Source organism: Macrobrachium nipponense, chromosome 18 (assembly GCF_015104395.2).
Source record: "Macrobrachium nipponense isolate FS-2020 chromosome 18, ASM1510439v2, whole genome shotgun sequence".
Classification (NCBI taxonomy): domain Eukaryota; kingdom Metazoa; phylum Arthropoda; class Malacostraca; order Decapoda; family Palaemonidae; genus Macrobrachium; species Macrobrachium nipponense.
The window spans coordinates 77,641,442-77,661,716 of record NC_087211.1 but is presented as its reverse complement, the minus strand read 5'-3'; the positions used below and the strand labels follow the sequence as shown (position 1 = coordinate 77,661,716).

General features: G+C 32.8%; 1 pseudogene; it reads left to right on the top strand.

Annotated features, from left to right (window-relative positions):
• The window catches only part of LOC135196659 (glycogen [starch] synthase-like), a 66,601-nt pseudogene that overhangs the window by 25,272 nt on the left and 21,054 nt on the right, over positions 1-20,275 (top strand).

Here is a 20,275-nt window from a genome sequence, read left to right as displayed (position 1 = left end):
TTAGATATTCCCGAAAATAGCAAGTGTCTATTCACATACCTACTACAGTTTAGAAGCCAATTTTTAAGCTAATATCCCCAACTCTCGCGACTGTATAAAGCTCTAGCGGATCATTATAATTTATTAACGTTGGGAGATTTTGGGAGTGAAATGTCGTTTAATTTAGTAGGCTTAGCAAGCAGAATGACCGTATAAATAACCAAAAACTTCAATGATCCCGATATATAGGTACCCGGAAATAGCAGGTGTATCTTCTCGTGTATTTACACAAGTGTAGTATTTTCATATCTTTATTTCTAAGCTAATGGCCCTTACTCTCGTGACTTAACTTTTATCTGTAACTGTATAGTCCAAAGTATGTGTTTATTTTTTTAACACAAGATAAAAATAGCGATACATAGGTGAACCAAAATTTTGTTCCCAAAATGAAAGCATACTAACACGCTAAGAGAAGTCAAAACGCCATAGTAGATCTTACCTCACATGATTGACATACACAAACCCTTAAATGCAGGGGAATTAAAAAGCTTAAAAGATGCTTATCATTTCACGGCTGAACGAAACAGATGTAAATCTTTCGTTCTAGGATTTGCGGTGGCGTAGGTGCGGAGTCGTCTTTGGGAAGGCTCGGCACACCAGTTTTGTAAATACCGGCCTCTGGTGCATTATACTACTTCCAATAAGTTGAAGAGAGGGAAGCGTCTCCTGTGAGGTTGTCAGCGAAGGTGCCGTCACGAAAAGGCCTGTTTGGAAGAGTACTTTGGTTATACGTAGTAATGCTTCTCTTCGTCGGTAGAAAAAAGGATGTGTGCATAATTTTTTGCCAAATTTTAAATCTTTATTTTTATGCTTTTCACTATAGTTTTTGTTAGAAGTTAGACACGAACTGGTTGCATGGCAATAAAAAAGCATTATAGCAGCAAGAGTGTTTTCAGTGTGCAACTTATGGCTTACATCGAAAACGCTCTCATTTTATTTTAAACCACTTACTTATTTTTGTGGGGAAAGGTTTGTGTAACAGTTTGTCGTAATTTCTGAGAAAATTGTTTGCCAGGCACAGGATCCATACAGAGCTGTATGGATCCAGGCCAGGCATAATGTTTTAAATGTTAAGTCGTCGTATCACACGTTTTCTTCCTGTATTGTCAGCCACTGTTCGATTTGGTTGTTGCAAACGACTGGACAAACTCTAATCCGTCCTGTAGATGTAGTTTTGATATCTTCAAAACGCTTCCTTTCTACTTTGTGGGTTTCGCTCGGCAGCTCTTCTTCAAGAACCTAACTAACCAAGGTCTAAAGAACTAACTTAGCTGGAGATGTTCAGTAGAGCTGCCGGTCAGTCATCAAGGATATTTTATCCAAAAGAGAAACTGGGTTTCAAACATTATGTATAGGATGGTGCGAGTTAGTGCTATGTTGGTCGGGCAAATATGACTCTTTATTTTTCTTTATTTTTTACTTTTTTTTTTTTGAAGTCTAAAGGCGTTGGTCCGTCCAGATTTTTTTTGTTCGTTCTGTAATACACCAAATATCGACCGTTTCATCCACAGTGAAATCGAGCAAAAAAAAAGAAGTAAAATGTTAATTCCCATTTGTCGTGTATTTCCTGAAAAGAACAAAAACAAGCTCCTTCACCATTCTACTATAGTATACCTGGAACTATCGCATATCCCAAATAAACAGTGACAAAAATTATCAGCTGAGATTCATATCTCACGGCTCTTCTTCTCCCAGGGATGGAAGGAGTCCTTGAATCTACTACGCCCTCGACGCCATCCCTCAGTGGCGGGGAAGAGCAGACCGCCAGCTGGGGGTCTGTGATTTTAATGGTCGGCCTCTGGCGGGTGTCGTTCATGGCACGAAAATGGGATTTCAGACGAGGTCATACCTATAGACCGTGGTCATAACCAAGGGAGGTTTGTGATTGTAAGCATCCGTAGGTATACTAACATGCATTGACTTGTAATTTTCCCAAAGTTTCATTTCCCCAAATCTGAGTTTTCTGAGAAGGTTTCATCTTTGGAAAATTTGATGATGATGATTATTGATGTTGTTGTTGTTGTTGTTGTTGTTGCTCGATGCCCCTGCGTGTGTGGCTAAGGAATTGAAAAGCATAGAAGTTAAATATTTAATGCACTTCATAATTGCGTATTCTTTTTATACTTCTATGGAGACCTGCCGCTTTGTGGTTGAATATTATTTAACTCGCAGTTATTGAAAGCTATTTCAAACATGCTTTCAATTTTTTTTTAATCGAAATATCCATTATGAGAGTACTCTCCGGATAGATGTAGATCATTTATTTTATCCATAGTTCTGTCACAGGTGATTGTGGATGAGATTCTCTGTCACACGATGATTATCTGTTTTTATGAACTTTTTTATAATTCGAATTTTCCACCTGTTTAGCCAAGGTGTCAACCTGTACAGGTATGTATATGAATGTAATGAAAACAACCGTAAATCACATTTAAATCGTAAACGCCATTTCGTGGCAGCATTTGAGGTAATGTTATCCTAGTTTCCTGTCCCATAGAACAGGAGTAGACTTCACGCTGCCTGTACCCAACACCGTTACGGCTGCTACGTTTTTGACCTCCCTTTGACAGGCAAGGAAGGTAGGGAGCGAGAGGATCCATTACCAAGTACGTAACACTTTTAAATGGCTTCCAAATTTAAGGATAACAGCCATCTCATTTTATTTTTCAAACTACCTTGACACAAATGGCCAGCGAATACCATACACACCGTTGGAATTCGGACCCTATCTTATTTTTATCCTTCTGTCTGCTCGAGGGAACGGGAGTCCCGCCTTTAGGCCTAAAAGTCGCCTGTGCTTGAGGAGGGAGTGGGCTTCTCACTTTCCTTTCCTAAGACCGCCTCTCTCTCTCTCTCTCTCTCTCTCTCTCTCTCTCTCTCTCTCTCTCTCTCTCTCTCTCTCTCTATCAGCGCGTTCATTCTCCTTTCCTTCCTTGAAGCTTTTTTCTGCTAGTCGATTTCATTGTCAAGTTCTTGACATTCTGTAGGATGTGTGTTGTGACCGGTTTCCCGTTAGTTTTATTTTTAATCTAACGTTAACCTTATGAAGCTTTCTCTTTAAGTCAGGTTATTACAACCAGTATTTGTATCGATGTTCTTTCCAAATTTATACAAAGCCTCAGATAATCAAGAGGATATAAAAGGCGTTTTAGTCCCAAACAAATGATTGTGACATATGACTGCAAGATCAAATAAGTTCATAGTCATATGTTTGGGACTAAAATGGATTTTTATATCCTGCTGATAGTTCCAATGACAAAGGTTGGTTTTTAATATAAATAAATAGCATCGATACAAAGTCTGGTTGTAAATAACCCGACGTAAAGGGAAAGCCGTAAAGTTAACGTTAGAATAAAAGAAAAAATTAATTGCTTTCCTTGCGTATCTTTTTCGTTTTATTTTATGATTGTGATTGTTGGATCGCATCCCATGATGAGTGTGTGTTGAGTTGAGGGCGGAGTATTGTCATCATTTAACTTTAGCCGAATTTCTATATTTTGAGCCAGATATTGGCATTCAGGTAATCATTGAGGTGAGAGAAATTTTCATAAATTAACGAGGCAGCATATATCATATTGAAGTCCTTAATTCCATTTAAAGGTTGGGATTTGACTAAAAAGACTTGCGACAAAATGGAGTGAAACCGATGATGGGCAGAGTTATTTAGTCGCGGACTTTAAATCATATCGAAGGAATGAGTAGTATATTATTTTATCTCTTTATCAGTAAGTGTTATCACTCTCAGAATGTCTTTGATGTTGCAAGGTCATGAGGTCCCATGAAATGCAGAGGCTTTGTGGCCACTTAGTATACTAATTTTTCTTCTCTTTGTGACCTTGGCCTTCGTGGGCCTCAGTGATGGGCAGCAGTCGGGCTACGACAGAAAAGAACCTTTGACTGTTATCAGTCGTACGTTTTCTCACGTCTTTCTTAGTGTGATAGTTGATAATAGCTCTTTCTCATTCGTATAGTAATTCTTCCCAGCAACATTGCATTTGCTGGATATGTTATGAATTAGTGTTTGCTTTTGTATGTGTGTATGTTAGAAGTGTATCTCAAGAATGGTCGAACAGAACTGAGTGACAGCTGATGACTCCCTGCAGTTGATAAGTTTTTTTCATTTTTTTTCATTGGTAAGAGAGAGAGAGAGAGAGAGAGAGAGAGAGAGAGGAGATCTCTTATTGGAAGGGCCAAGTTCTTTTAAGGCATAACATGTCATTTATGAGGTTTTTGGAAGGGCATTATGAATTCAGCTGTACCGTGAGTAAGTTGTAACTCCTTTCTGACTGTTACAAATATTGTGCTTCCAGAAAAGAGAGGGACTTAATAACCTAAAAAATATGCAAACATATATAGTATGTATGACTATATATTAATATACATATATATGTATATATATATATGTTATATATATATATATATTATAGTATTTAGGGATGGATTATATATAGTATATATTTATTTATGTATTATAGATATAGATATATAGATATATATGATATATATATATAATATATGATACATGGAGATATAGACATGATAATATAATATATTATATAGAATATATATATATTATCTATATCTATATATATATATCTATATATATATATATATATCTATATGGATATAGATATATATATATTTATATATATATAGATATCTATAGATATATATATATATATATATATATATTATATTATATTCTATAGTATATATAATATATGATATAATAAATTATATATATACATATATGACGTATTTTTTTTAGTAGATATACTATATGATATATGATATCATATCTACAGATATATATAGATCATATATATATATTATATATATACTATGATATATATATATATTATATATATATATATATCTATATATATATATTATATCATATATATATATATATTCGTATGATATATATATATTCCTATATATATATGATATATATCTATATTATATATAATATATATATATATATTATATAAATATATTATATATCTCTCTATATATCATATATATCATGATATATCCCTATATAGATATCTAGTATCTATATATATAAACCTATATATATATATCATTCTATATATATATATATATATATATGATATGTATTATATATAATATATATATTGATATATTTTCTATATATTATTATATATGTATATATATATCTATATTATATGATATGATATCTGAGATATATATAGATATATATATATAGATTCTATGATATATATCGATATAGATATATATATATATCTATATAGATATATATATAATATATATATATATTATAGATATATACATATATATATAATAGATATATATATATATAGATATATATATATTTTTTAAATCTAACTATATCAGATATATATATATATATATATATATATATGATCTATATCTATAGATAATTATGATATATATATATATATAGTATATATATAGATATATATAGATATGTATATATACAATATATAGAGTATTTATTATATATATATATATATATATATATATATATATATATAATATATATATATACATATATATATATATATATATATATATATATATATTATTGTGGGTATGTAAACAATTAGAGTAAATTTAGAATAAAGATAAATCACTGGGTGACTACTTAAATACACAATCAGCAGTACATGTAGGCTATCAGGAAAACCAAAGCACTTATAAATCATGTCATCAACATCAGTACAGTGCCTGGAAGATGGTTTTGTTGTATTTCGTACTGTAAAGGGAATGAAAAACCTCACTTGTTTGGTATTAAAGGCGATATCGAGTAGTGTGCATTGTAATTCTTGTGCTGAAGTTGTTTCTAGATGGGATAAAGCAGATGTCATAATTTCCATGGCAGATGGTTGTCCTTGTTTGTATGTAAGTGTAGTGGTGTTAAGCCATTTTATCTCCTCTTTGTGCACACACGCACACGCACACACACGGTCCAACAATGATGACTTGAATACCATACAGTGACACACACGGCCCAACAATGATGACTTGAATACCATAAAGTGACACACACAGCTCAACAGTGATGACTTGAATACCATACAGTGACACACACGGCCCAACAATGATGACTTGAATACCATACAGTGACACACATGGCCCAACAAAAAGCTGAATTTCTTGACATTTCTACAAGGGGCATTTCCTCCGAAGGTACAAGGAGGATGAAATTTTAATGATAATGATGAAGATTTGACCTTGTTGTCATGTTTAAATCATGTTTAAACTTGCATTGTTCTTCTTCATCATTTTCGTTTTACTTGGTTTACTTTCTCACTCAAAACTCTATGATGTACTTTTCTATGTACACTGATCAGTGGTGTTCTCCTGTAATAATTAATCCCTGCACATTTTTGATCTAGTCACGTCCTTAAACATTTGCAAATTTTCATAGATCCTTCCCATTTTAGCATCATAAAGATATCTTTCTCTTTTCTCCTGCATATTCAATAATTCCATAAGAGTATCAGATCAGCATCATCATAAATAACCCAGGAATAGTAAACATTAATCCATTTTTGCATCATAGTGAAATAAAGGCCAAAAAATGCAGGTTTTACAGGTTAATTTGATTCTGTTTTGAATGAACAGTATGTACGTACATAGAAATAGTGGTTTTCATTTTGTCTGCATTCCCTTAGAATTCCAGAAAACAGCATTTTCTTAATATATGTTCATTTTTTATTAGAATAATAATGAGTATTTTGTTTTGCCTGTTATACATAGAACTAACACTTAATAATCTTATCTTTATTTAACAGTGGGTGGTATCTACCAGGTGATCCGTAGTAAATGCAGTGCATCTGTGGAAGAACTTGGAGAGCAGTATGTTCTTTTGGGACCTTACAAGGAAACCAGTGTCAGGACGGAGGTTGAACTTGGGGAATTTCCAGACGACTCCCCACTTACATCTGCTGTTAATGAAATCAGATCATTAGGATGGAGGGTGAGTAGATCTTAGGAAACTAGAAGGCTGTAAAATAGATTGGATTTGGTCAGTGTATGTACCTGTGGCTTGTTGAAACTGTAGTTTATACCTTATTTTGAAAAAGGAATAGCAATAATCTTGCACTTAAAAGCAAAAGAATGGGGGAAAATATAAGACTTGTTTAAAGGAAGGGTTTTGGTAGTGGTAGGATATGTGAAAGTCAACCTACATCTTGGTAGCAGAAGATCCACTGTTATGAAATCAAGTGATTTTAAAATTTTTTAATTAGGGTTGAGCTATCACGCGAAAAGGAATGGTGGGGAATATGTCAGAGTTAGTTGTAAGATACTACGTATTCAAGTAAATTTGTGAAGTATGCACTTTTATTAATACCAATTTAAATGTTCAGAATTAGTTGAGTTAATTGCATTTAATTTTTTTAAAACAAATCAGTTGCAGTTTTAATGTTGTTCCCATGGGGTGGATTAGAAACTAACCCCAGGAGCGTCTGCTTGGTGGGCACCTGATTGAATGACGATTCACAATTTCTAGATACATAACCCAAATCAGTAGCATCAGTCCATTTTTTCCAAAACCAATTTTTCTTGAATATGCAATTTGGACTTTTCTTGTTGAAAGTCTTTCTAAACAGAGAGTAAATATGTCAAGGAATTTTGCGCTTAAAACTGAAGAACATTACACATGTAATAGAGGCACATTAGAAAGGAAAGGCATGGCAAGGCCTGAATAACGTAAAATGCATTGTACTGTAATGTAGTATAAGACATTTTATTCCCTTTTCTTATTACAGTGTCCCTTTTATTATTGAGTTGATACTCATTGTATTTCTCACTTTCACAGGTACATACTGGTCGGTGGCTGGTCGATGGAAACCCCCAGATTATTCTTTGATATTGGTTCCCATCTGATAAACTCTTTTACGTACAAAAAACCGAATTTTTACGATAGCTGTAAAATAGGTATTCCACATCACGATATTGAATGTAATGATGCCGTTCTCTTTGGTTTCATGGTAGCAAAGTTCATTGAAGTGGTAAGTTACTCATTATTTATTTGTTTATTTTATTCCCTGTTATTGAAAAGTAGACTTTTTAAATTCATATCTTTAGAATAATTTGAAATATTTTTCAGGATGTGTTCTAATATTGTACTGTACATACTATAATTATGTGCTGTAATTAGTATGGAAATAGAATAATTTAAAACATAGCAATGAACAGTTGGATGGGAGGCTTAGCTACTCATTAGTAGATTCTGCTATTTTTGTGAGAATGGTGTCATGTAAGCTCTTGATTTCATAATAAATAAATATTACAATATATACTTTATAGAATCCTGATACAATATGCTTTATATGAAATAGATGTAGTTTGTTTTATTTCAGATACCTGCACAAAGATGTGAAAAGCAAAGCAGTTTTAGTTCATGTGATGAATTTATTTTAGATCAGAGTCTTATGGGGAACTGTATTTGATCAGGTGGTTGTTGAAATTCTTTGTCAATTTCATACAACCTATCAGTTTCACTCCTTTTTATTTCTTCAGTTTCAGTCACAAGCACTTGACTTCAATGATTGTAAACCCCGAATCGCTGCTCATTTCCATGAGTGGCTAGCAGGTGTTGGTCTAATTATGTTGAGGACTCGTAACATTGATGTTGCCACAATTTTCACCACACATGCCACACTTCTTGGAAGATTTCTGTGTGCAGGAGCTGTTGATTTTTACAACAATTTAGATAAGGTGAGTCTAATCTTCCAGACTTATATTTATGTACTGTAACAGTATAAAAATGCATTTTAACGGGCTTTATTGACAAATAGAACATCTGTGAAGGTATAGTATACTTTGGTAGTTTTGCCATGTGTTGTAATTATTGTATGGCCATTTAGTGCACTAGTAAGTTCTTTAACAAAAACTGAGTGACACTTGTGGGTTTTGTGAAAAGGTAACATGCAAAAGAAAAGAATTACTGGTAATGAGTATAGCTGTTAGATTATAGAAACTTGAATTAGAATGAGCATGCATATGATATTAACAAGCAAACACTTAAAACCATCAATTTGCCTTCATATTCAAAAGATATTTTCTCAGGGCTGTTTCTCAGCTGAGTTGCAACCCTAGATAGATGCTTTATGATGTGCAGATACCATGTGGATGTCTATCCAATGATGATTGGTTATGATAACACCCTGGCCATTTCATAAAATTTGTCAGTAACTTTGCTCCTTGTTGAGTTTGCTGTTTTAATGCAGTATCTCGTGTAGTTGGCTTTGCAAGATTCCTAGTATTAATTAGATGGCAGAAGTTAATATATCTTTTGTAAACCACTTACATGTGTAACTCAGTGGGTTTTAAGTTGGTACTTTATGGTAGTATACTGACTAGAACATTGGTGGATCAGTGTTTTGAATGCTATATGTATACTGCTGATCAAGATGTACAGTTATAGGCTGGGAGATGGTACTTATAAAGCTCACTTTAGAAGAATTCCTCTTATATAATTGTAGCCTTTAACCCAGTTGATAATTTTTCCTTTGGGTAATGAGAATTTTACAGGTTTATCTGTAAAATCTCAAATGGAAAACTTGTTCCTTTTTTATTACATATGGCAGTTTTCATTTTGTACTACAAATAGAAAACAAAACCTTGGCCAATATATATGCCAGTTTTCTTTTTCAAAACTAAAAGTAACCCCACAGGTGGGGGGTAGTGCCATCAGTGGACTTCATGCGGTGCTCTCTAGGCATTACTTAAGGTTCTTTGCAGCGTACCTACGGCCCCTAGCTGCAACCACTTTCGTTCCTTTTACTGTACTCCCTTTCATATTATCATTCTTCATCTTACTTTCCACCCTCTCCAAACACTTGATTCATAGTGCAACTGCGAGGTTATCCTCCTGTTACACCTTTCAAACCTTTTATACTGTCAGTTTCCAAAACAGCACTGAAAGACCTCAGGGTCCCAGTGCTTGGCCTTTTGGCCTAAATTTTATGTTCAACTCAACTTCAAAACTAAAAGTAAAGTTTGGTAAATTGTATGATGATGGAAGCATCAGCAGATTAAAATTGCTAAACTTAGTGAGACACTTCACACTAGCAGCAACAATCTGAGCCTGAAATTCTGCAACTTTGGAAATTTCCCTTTCTAGATGTGAAGCCTGGAGAGCCCAGTTTTTATTTTGGCATAAAAAAGGGAGAGACTGAATGTTACTTTGATGGCAGGTTCTTACTTAACATATATTCTATGAATCCTTCACTTTGATACTCTGGATCTTTTGGATTCCAGTCATCCGTGTTGTTGCAGATATGAGGAGGTTTGGCTGATTTGGTAATCATATAGGATATGCAGCAAGAGGTACAGTTCAGGTTTTTAAAATTTTCCATTGTAGACAAGGTTCTTTGTTTTTTATTAATATGAGCCGCACAGTAGATCTATAGAAGATACAGGTACCACTGATTTTTTTAAGATACCATCCACCTAATTCATGTTAAATAAATTACTGGTGGGTCACAGGTAGCCGTGGGCATTCTGGGTATACATGCCCCGTGACCTGGTATAGATGCCAATAGTCCCTGGATCCCACAAGTGTAATTTTAATTCTACCGGTTTCCAGCTTGGCGCTAGTAAATCCTAATGTTAAGACCTCAGGTTTGTTAGTTATGAAAAATACAAATTAGTTACAAATTTGGTATTTTTCTTGGTTTTTGTATACACTTGATTCTGGTGAACCTATTGTGCTGAGAACCAGCACTAATCAACAGTTTAACAAATTTGCATATACTATCACCAAATTTTTTTAAAACATTGGTGAAACTACAGTAAAGTGTTAAACTTTCAGATGACTATAAATTTTTATCTCTCATTGGGCTGGCCCATTTACCTATAAAGATATGAACCATGCAAAGGATCTCTCCTCCCCAAAAAACAGTCTACCCAATCTTCTTTTTTGGGGGTCTTTAAAGTCACCTACTAATCATAATTTGGTCAAAAATATATAGTACCTAGCTCCGAATTGAATTTGCCGAGCTTATTCACTTTTTCTCCATTCTTCATTTTCTCTGCTTCTTTTATCAGGATTGATTATTTGTTGACAATATAAACACATGGTTGAATATAACAAGATTTCTCTGCTTCTTTTATCAGGATTGAATATTTGTTGACAATATAGACACATGGTTGAATATAACAAGATTACTCTCAGTATGTAAAGAAGAGTTAGAATGAAGAGTATGCCTCCTTACTTGTGAAAGCTCAAGAAGCTGATGTGGTCAAAGTGAGGCAGAAGAATTCATTCAAATCTTGCCATCAGTGCTGGATCTGATGTACATGGACTGAGGGCTCTTAAAACACTTAGTTATTGTGCATAAATATGAAGTTATCATAGGGTGGTCACCATTTGTTATAAAATAATGTTCATTCTCTATAAGTCCTTTGAGACAAAGTCAGGCACCTTGCATACTATGCAAAATAACTTTACTTGAAGATAGTGAAGAGACATTGGCAGTGGATGCGAGTTTGGATACCCTTTTCCCCCAAAAAGTGAAAAGTCAACAGAACAACAATAAAGGAAAGAGCAGAAACTGCAGAGCTTATCCAAATCTTATCTTGCTTTTATAATTGAAACAAACAACTGTTCTATGTTCCTTGTTTTCAAATATGAGAAAAAGAATTTCCCACAGTTCTCGAGAACAAGTTCCAGAGTGTGTTCAACACAGGAAATGTGTTTTTGAGGTACAAAAGACTGAATGGTTAATTGAAATAACCACTAGAGTCCAGTCATCTGAATCTTAAAATATCAAAGAGATACATGGAATCTTAAGTAATGGTCATTCTCCATGGTATTCTAAATTATATCCAAGGGATTGTAATTCTGCTCAGTCTAGAAAAGGAAGAAGTGTTGCAGGAAAAAATGCGTTATTACTATAATAATTTAGATATGATAACATCCATTACCAAGGAATATATTATATTCCCCAGCAAAAAGCAGAGCGCAAAGCAACAACAGAAATGTCAAAATTAATTTTATTTGAAAACATTTATTACAGAAAATAACAATTCTTGGTCAAGTATGCTTAGTCACATCTAAACTACTGCTGTGCAAGGTATGCTTAGAATACGGACCTATTTTTAAGAAATGTAGTAAAGAGGTATAAGCAGTTTGTGGCTCTGAGGGTCAATACCATAAACTGGATTTGCATTTTCCCTCAATGCTTCAAAGAACGTACTCGAAGTAAACAACCACAATAAGTAATTATTCACAACTGCAAAGATGTTAAAATAAGTAAGAAGATGACCTTTAGAAAATACGACTCCCACACTAAGAAGAAAAATACTGAAAATAAAATAGAAATCAATTTTCTAAACCTAAATTGCCATACAGCATTAAGCCTCATACTAATATCAAGAAGAAATAGTAACATGTCTCCAATAGAAAATGTAGTAGGGTATCAATTAAGTGAAAATACTCTTAATTAAGAATCATTTATTACCGATGAAAGATACACACCAGAAGTATCCCTTCACTAGTTATTTCAACCATTGAAAAACAGCACAAATAAACCAGAAATGAAAAAGTATGACCAAAACTGTGGCTATAAAATAATACGTCAAAATTTTATAGCAAAAACAAAGGAAGATGTAATTAACACAATAAAAAATTCATATATAAAAGAAATAAAGCACTGAAACTAACTTAAATTTGTATGAAAGCGGTTGCATATACATTAACTATTTGATGTATTACAGAGAAATTTACAAACCAATTCTTGGAAAAACCTTAGAAAAATTTACTTTAAAAGACAATACAAGTGAAACTGATTATAATTGAAAAGACAAAATATTAAAAGAATAAATATAAGTAGTACAGGTAGTTCAAGTTAAACAAATGAAACATCTATTTTTGTAAATCACTAGAACTCACTTAAAACGCCTTGGGTTAGTACTTTACGTATTGTGTCTAAAAGACTTAAAACCAGAACATTTTGAGAAATCCAGTTTTCCTTTAACCTTTTGAGATTCTGATGGCATCAAAATATCTCATCTGTAGAAAATGAAAGAAAAAAATATATTTTGATGTTTGATAGCTTTGGGATGATGATAAGCATGTTGAGGTATGGTTTTAAGTATCTCTTGTGTAAAAGGGGATGTTAAGAGAATAATCACTAAACTGTCCAGGATAGAAAATCACAAGAATTTTTACCTACTGTTCCTTATCTTTTTTTTCATTTTTGTATTGCCTTAACTGGTATAAATAGCAGTGATATTTACAATATACTATGATTTGAAATGAAATTTATAATATTTAATGGAACAAAAACAATTTGTAAATATGTAATGTTTTTAAGATATTTATTGGCCAATAGTAATACATCATTTTATAAAAAATTTTCAAACAGTAGAATAAAGCACAAAATGAGATAAAAATGCATCCTATCACAAATAAGAGGTTATAGCAAGCAATTAAAATGAAATTTTATTGCTTGCAAGTAGTAATCCAGAATGGAGCAAGTTTTATCACATAATTATTTAACCCCCAAAAATATACTTTACATAGTAATTTATACTGTTGGATGTTTTTATCTGGCATCTTATTGGACCCTCGAAAAAATAACATAGAAACTTAAAAATATACTTTAAAAAGTAACATGATAGAATAATGATAAATATTGTCTCTAAACTATATTGAAAGCAGTAGTACTGTCACATTTAGTACAATGAACAATCAGGAAAGTTAGAATTACAACTCAAGTCTCCTACAAACCTTGCCTTGCTCAGTAACTTTTAACAACTATTATTAATGATGAGAGATTTTAAACCCCACAATCCAATTTGGGACCACAATTGTTGCACAGCAGTTAATGCTGGACTGTGTACTATTGAACACTTAGTGAATATAAATGGGCTTTGCTGCTAAATAACAGCAAAATGCACACATTTTTCTGAAAATTTAGATTACGTACTGTATTTTTATCACTTGACTCAAGTATGTGCTCCACATGTATTGAAGATAGATTTTAATTGAATAAATGTGATCAGTAGAGCTGTAATCATGTTCTAATAGTACTGATAAAATGTCCAGGCCTGAAAAGTAGCATAACTGCTTATTCTCTCATTACAAACTCCAAAGATCTAATTAAACTATGGCAGTTATACACTAATGAGAAATTCCTTTGTATTAGCACTTGAGAGGGCATAATGAAACTGAACAAATTTATTAAGAGTTTCATTATCACTGCCACAGATTAAGCTGTTCCTTATTCTTCTAATTATCCTTCTTAACTCTTCTTAACACTCCTCCCATGGTTTTCTAATACAATGGCAGAATTTACAGTAACAGGAAATAAACATTATGACTAGATATACTTAACCCTCTTACGCCGATTGGACGTATTAAACGTCGAGTCAAAATGTCTCCCGTATGCCGATTGGACGTATCATACGTCGGCTCAAAAAAAGTTTTTTTAAAAATTCGCGGAAAAATACTTATAGGCCTACCAGCCGAAAACTTTAGAATCATGCGCCTTGGGGGATGCTGGGAGTTCACGGATCAAGGCGTTGTTTTGTTTACAATCGCTACGTAGGCGCGCAAGCGCGAATTTCTTTCTTATCGCTTTAAAAAGTATCAGTGACATCTCAAAAATTATTTCGTCACTTTGACATAATTTTTGCACCATTTTAAATTATCCTTTACATGAAGTATTATATATGAAAATGTTTGCAATTTCATGTACAATACAACAAAAAACTACTCATGATTGTAGCTTTTATCAGTTTTGAAATATTTTCATATAAATAATGATAAGTGCAAAAATTTCAACCTTCGGTCAACTTTGACTCTACCGAAATGGTCGAGAAACGCAATTGTAAGCTAAAATTCTTATATTATAGTAATATTCAATCATTTGCCTTTATTTTGCAACAAATTGGACGTCTCTAGCACAATATTTCGATTTATGGTGAATTTATGAAAAAACTTTTTCCTTACGTTCGTGCGATAACTCTTCCGATAAATTTTTTCGTGCAATTGTCCTAATGTTTGCACCCTTTTAAATTTGCCGTTACATAAAGTTTTACATATGGAAATGTGCGCAATTTCATGCACAATACAACAAAATACAACCCATGGTTGTAGCTTTTATCAGTTTCGAAATATTTTCATATAAATAACGTTAAGTGCAAAAATTTCAACTTTCGGTCAACTTTGACTCTACCGAAATGGTCGAAAAACGCAATTTTAAGCTAAAAGTCTTATATTCTAGTAATATTCAATCATTTACCTCATTTTGCAAACGACTTGGAAGTCTCTAGCACAATATTTCGATTATGGTGAATTTATGAAAAAAAAAAAAAACATTTTTCCTTCCTTACATCCGCGCGGTAACTCTTCCGAAAAAATCAGAATTTTTTGTGCGATTGTCGAAATGTTTGCACCATTTAAAATTAGCTGTTACATAAAGTTTTATATATGAAAATGTGCGCAATTTCATGTAGATTACAACTAAAAATGATTGAAGGTTGTAGTTTTTATCTTTTTTCGAAATATTTGCATATAAATCACGATAAATAGAAAAAAAATCACGTTCGGTCAAATTTGACTCTACCGAAATAGTTGAAAAATGCAATTGTAAGCTAAAACTCTTACGGCCCCCTAGTAATATTCCGTCATTTATCTTCCTTTTGAAACAAATTTGAAGTCTCTAGAACAATATTGTGATTTATGGTGAATTTTTGAAAAATATATTTACCTTCACTCGCGCGCCGATTCGCGGCCGCAAGTCTCCGAAATACGTACATCACATTATCCTAATATTTGCTCCTTTTCACATTAGCCGTTTTAGAGAGTTTCATATATCAAAATGTGCGCAAATTCATGAAAAATACAATAAAAAATAATTGAAGGTTGTAGCTTTTTCCATCTCCGAAATATGTGCATATAAAAAAATATATATATAAAAATTTCGGTATTCGGTCAAATTTAACTCTTCCGAAATGGTCGAAATCTGCAATTCTAATCTAAAACTCTTACAGTATCGTAATATTAAATCATTTGTCTTAATTTTGAAACAAATTGGAAGTCTCTAGAACAATATTTAGAATTACGGTGAATTTTTGAAAATAACATTTTTTTACGTCCGCGCATTATTATCGAATTTGTACATCATTTTGGTGATAATCTTTTTCCGGTGTTGCTTTTCTTATTGTTTTTAAACTTAGTTATTAAATCAATACTAAAAAAAGATTGAAATTTAGTGTACAATACAAACGAAAAAAAAAAAAGTAACTCGTTAGCTTTGACCGTTTTTTGCACAGCGTGATTTGAATACAATTATCTTTGAACTTTTTTTTTCGCTACCATATCTCGCAATATTTACATATGATAATGATATTATTTTTCATTTCTGGCGATTGCATACTAAACTTCAGGCAATGACAAAAAAATGAGCCAAAAATGAACTCTTAATCTTTAAAACTAAGCGCGCTGTGATTTTTTGAAAAAAAATATTTTTTCCGCTTCCGCGCTCACTCCAAACCGGCGCCGGCATACAGGAGAGGTTTTGATTTTTAGGGCTTCGGCGTAAGAGGGTTAAGATACAAATACTTCAAAATAAACAACCTGTGCAAAAAAACTCTTACTTTCTACTGTCTCCTAACAATTGATTCATAGTGAAACTGTAAGGTTTTCCTCCTGTTTAATCTTTCAAACCTTTTTACTCTCAATTTCCTTATCAGAGCTGAATGACCTCACAGGTCCCAGCACTTGGCCTTTGGCTTAAATTCTATTCTGTTCTATTCTACAGCTATCTTGTATGTACATCCTTGGCAGCTAGTAGATCAAAATTACAGTTACTATATAAAGCTACTCTATTATCAGTAGCACTACTAAACTACAGGAGCTAGGTGCAGTACGTATATGTGGATCAGCATTGGTTGGACACTAAAATACTTAGTCTATTCATAATCATTGTTAAGGATCTGCATTGGTACCATACATCACTGCTAACTATGCAAAGTGTGTAATAAATATAAAGACAAGGGATTCTTTCACTAAAATATTTGAATCGACTGTTTCCTAAGCAACCTTCCACTATCCTTCCCAGTTTGTACATATCATTTAATGAACCAATATACAGTGGGGCCCCCGTATTCGTATTCTCCGGATTCCCGGACTCGCGCGGTTGTGGATTTCTCTCTGGAACATCTCCCCCCATTTATGAGAAATATCCACAAATTCCTTGTATTTATTTTTTATAAATTTCATCATAAAATGCACTTTTTGTGATAAAACTATTAAAAAAAACAGGTATAAAAATTAATTTAAAATTGGTTTTTCTTGAGTTTTAACTCACAAAATAGGCCATTTTAAGCATTATTATAGGGGTTCCAACTATTTGCGGGTTCTAACTATTCGTGGGGGATCTGGTACGTATCCCCTGTGAATACGGGGGAACCACCGTATACGTATGAAGATCAGATTTCTTCTAGAAAAAGTATGTACTATAGTATCTCCTTGGTCTACCCGTAATGCCAAACTTGTAGCATCTTTATTATTTATCCATAAACTATGCATAAAAATACTCCTGAATGCACCATACCGTACAAAAGAACATATAAGACACAATGGTCCACACTGCTGTTTATAGCTCTAAATCTCCAACAGATATAGGATTTGCTATTTCTTTTATGTAATTAAATCATTTCTCTTTACTAAACAATGCTTTTGTTTGTACAAAAGGACTTTGAACAATAAGATTACTAAAATGCCATCACAGAAAACTTATTTCAGTGAGTAGAAGTTGCTGTTTGAAAGCCCTTCAGAGCTATTTCTAAGAATATCTCTTGTACAGTATAGCAGATTAAGTTTACAATGCACATGTTAAGTAAAGTTGGTGTAAATGTTGAAATATGTTGGATCCTTGTCTCTGTGGGCATATAGGAAAATGAGGATTCTGATAGAGCAGCCAAAGCTGAACTATATATAACCAGATCAAAAGTAGCCATCCCAGTCAATGAATATTTAACAAATGTAAAACTTTATATTTTTAAAATGACAGACTTATGGAATATTGAATATGATAATGGCATATTAAAGCAGATAAAATCCATAGTTGAATTATGGCTATCTTCAAACCAAACCAAGTGCCCCACTCATCTCATTTTATATTGTCTTTGAAATGCTCACATTCATATGACTTATGGATACATTATGAATAGCTCACATAATCCAATCCCAGCATGCAGAGAAAGCAAGTCAATTATAGTACATACTATGTAACTCATGTGAAGGGGAGAGCTTCAGCCAAAGTGAATGTTGAGTTTTGGAAGTAAAAAATCTTAGGACATTTTGTTAGTTATTGCAATAATTTAAGCTATCAGGTTTTTAAAGAACTGTAAGTTATCAGATAAAATTTAATTTCTGTTATTAAATACAAGTCTGGTAAGCCTTTATAGTGAGATTTCAACATTTTAACTCAGTGTCAGGTCAAATTACTGAATACTAATAACATGTAATATATGCAAGAATCAATTGTTGTTTAGAATGCCTACAGTTTCGCAACACATCAACAAAGCATCACATTCAAGAATAAATGTTTAAGGTTAGGAAGAGCTGATAAAGGTATGTCAAAGTACTTTGGGCAAAGAGGAAGCAGATGTAAAGTATAAATGGGGAATAATATTTTGACATTTGCTTGTGTGAACTATGAAATCTGCTTTTAGTTATTTTATTATAAACATAACAGTTCTTTTACTAGTGTTTCTGTAAAGTATGAGCTTTAAATGTTGAAAGAATCAAAGATTTGGTTCTTATTTGCTTAAATTATACTATGTTGTAGTACAAAGGAGGTAATGTGTAATGTAAGAGTCAGTAGCTATATGAAAAAAATAAAGTAAATAGTATACTGTATTTGTCATACAGGAACAAAAGAATACTGAAGGCAATCGCTAATATTTCTGCTGTTACATTTATAAATACATATTAACATTAAAAAAAAAAAATTTTCCGTGTCAGCAAGGCAGTTTTCACCTAAACCTAGGATTTTTTCATCAAGATGCCTTTTACTCATGGTTCATAAATTTGTTTTACAGTTTACCAGCTCCCCCAAGCAAAATATTGCTGAGGTTAATGGACTGGAAGACACAAGCCCTTCAACTAAACCTCTGGTTGAACCACTTAAAAATCCATTACCTGACAGCAGCTCGGATAAAGATAGATTTGTGAAAAGCATATTGGTGTGCCTTAAATCTGTATTTCAGTGCATTGCTATGGCTGCTTGATTTGCTTTTGTTGCTAATGATATGATGTGCCAAATAAGTCTTATGATAGATTTTTCTTTTTAAAAACTTTTAATTTCAGCTCCATATTTTTGTTTGCTTAAGTTTTTGCATAATCTTATTAGCTGCTTAATACAACTAAACAATTTGTTGAGATTTGACACTTGGCTACTAATTTGAAATAAGGCAGTGTTTGTTGGTGTTCCCAAGATTATTATTTTGGGATCAATATTTTATGAATGTATTGATGAATGTTAAAAGCGAGAGAGCAAAATACAAATGACCTAAAGTTGTGAATGCTTGTGGAGGCTTATGTCTGTACTATATGGTATATGGTACTTATATGACAGTTTTGTCAATCAATGTCAAAACTTAGACCTGGTTTAATGGTATCAGTAGGTGGTTGAGTGGCTTTGTCAATACTCGGAGTAAGAATGTTCTACTTACAAACATGACATGAATTAAACTGAAGTTTTTATTCAAATCAGGGCATGAACAAAAAAATTTTCTGCCACAGGTAAAATTTAATCTTTTTGGTTTTTATTGCAGGCTTGTTTTGTTTAATTATTTTTTTCCTTGTTTCATATTAGGCATGAGTCATGAAGAAAGCACCTCTTCAACATCTGTTTCAGGGCCCATAAAAATGAATGTTTTCAGGAACAGTTTGAGAATGATTATCATTGTTTGTATGTTTTATTGTACATGTTAATGCATTTTACATAAGTAGCTTACGGAGTAATTACATAGCTAACAGTTTCTAGTCGGCAGCTAAAATTTGAAATACACAGCAGCGATTCTTTTGTTTTGGTTGTAGGTAACTATGTAGTCCCTCCACTTTCGGGAAGAGGAACAACTGAGCCAGGTTTTTCAATTTGTTCCTGCCTGCTTATGATGGGTATTGTGAGGCAGCAGCTGGTTTAAAATTTGGATTCTTTGCTGTTTTCTTGGGAAATTGGTGAAATACTCTTTTTAG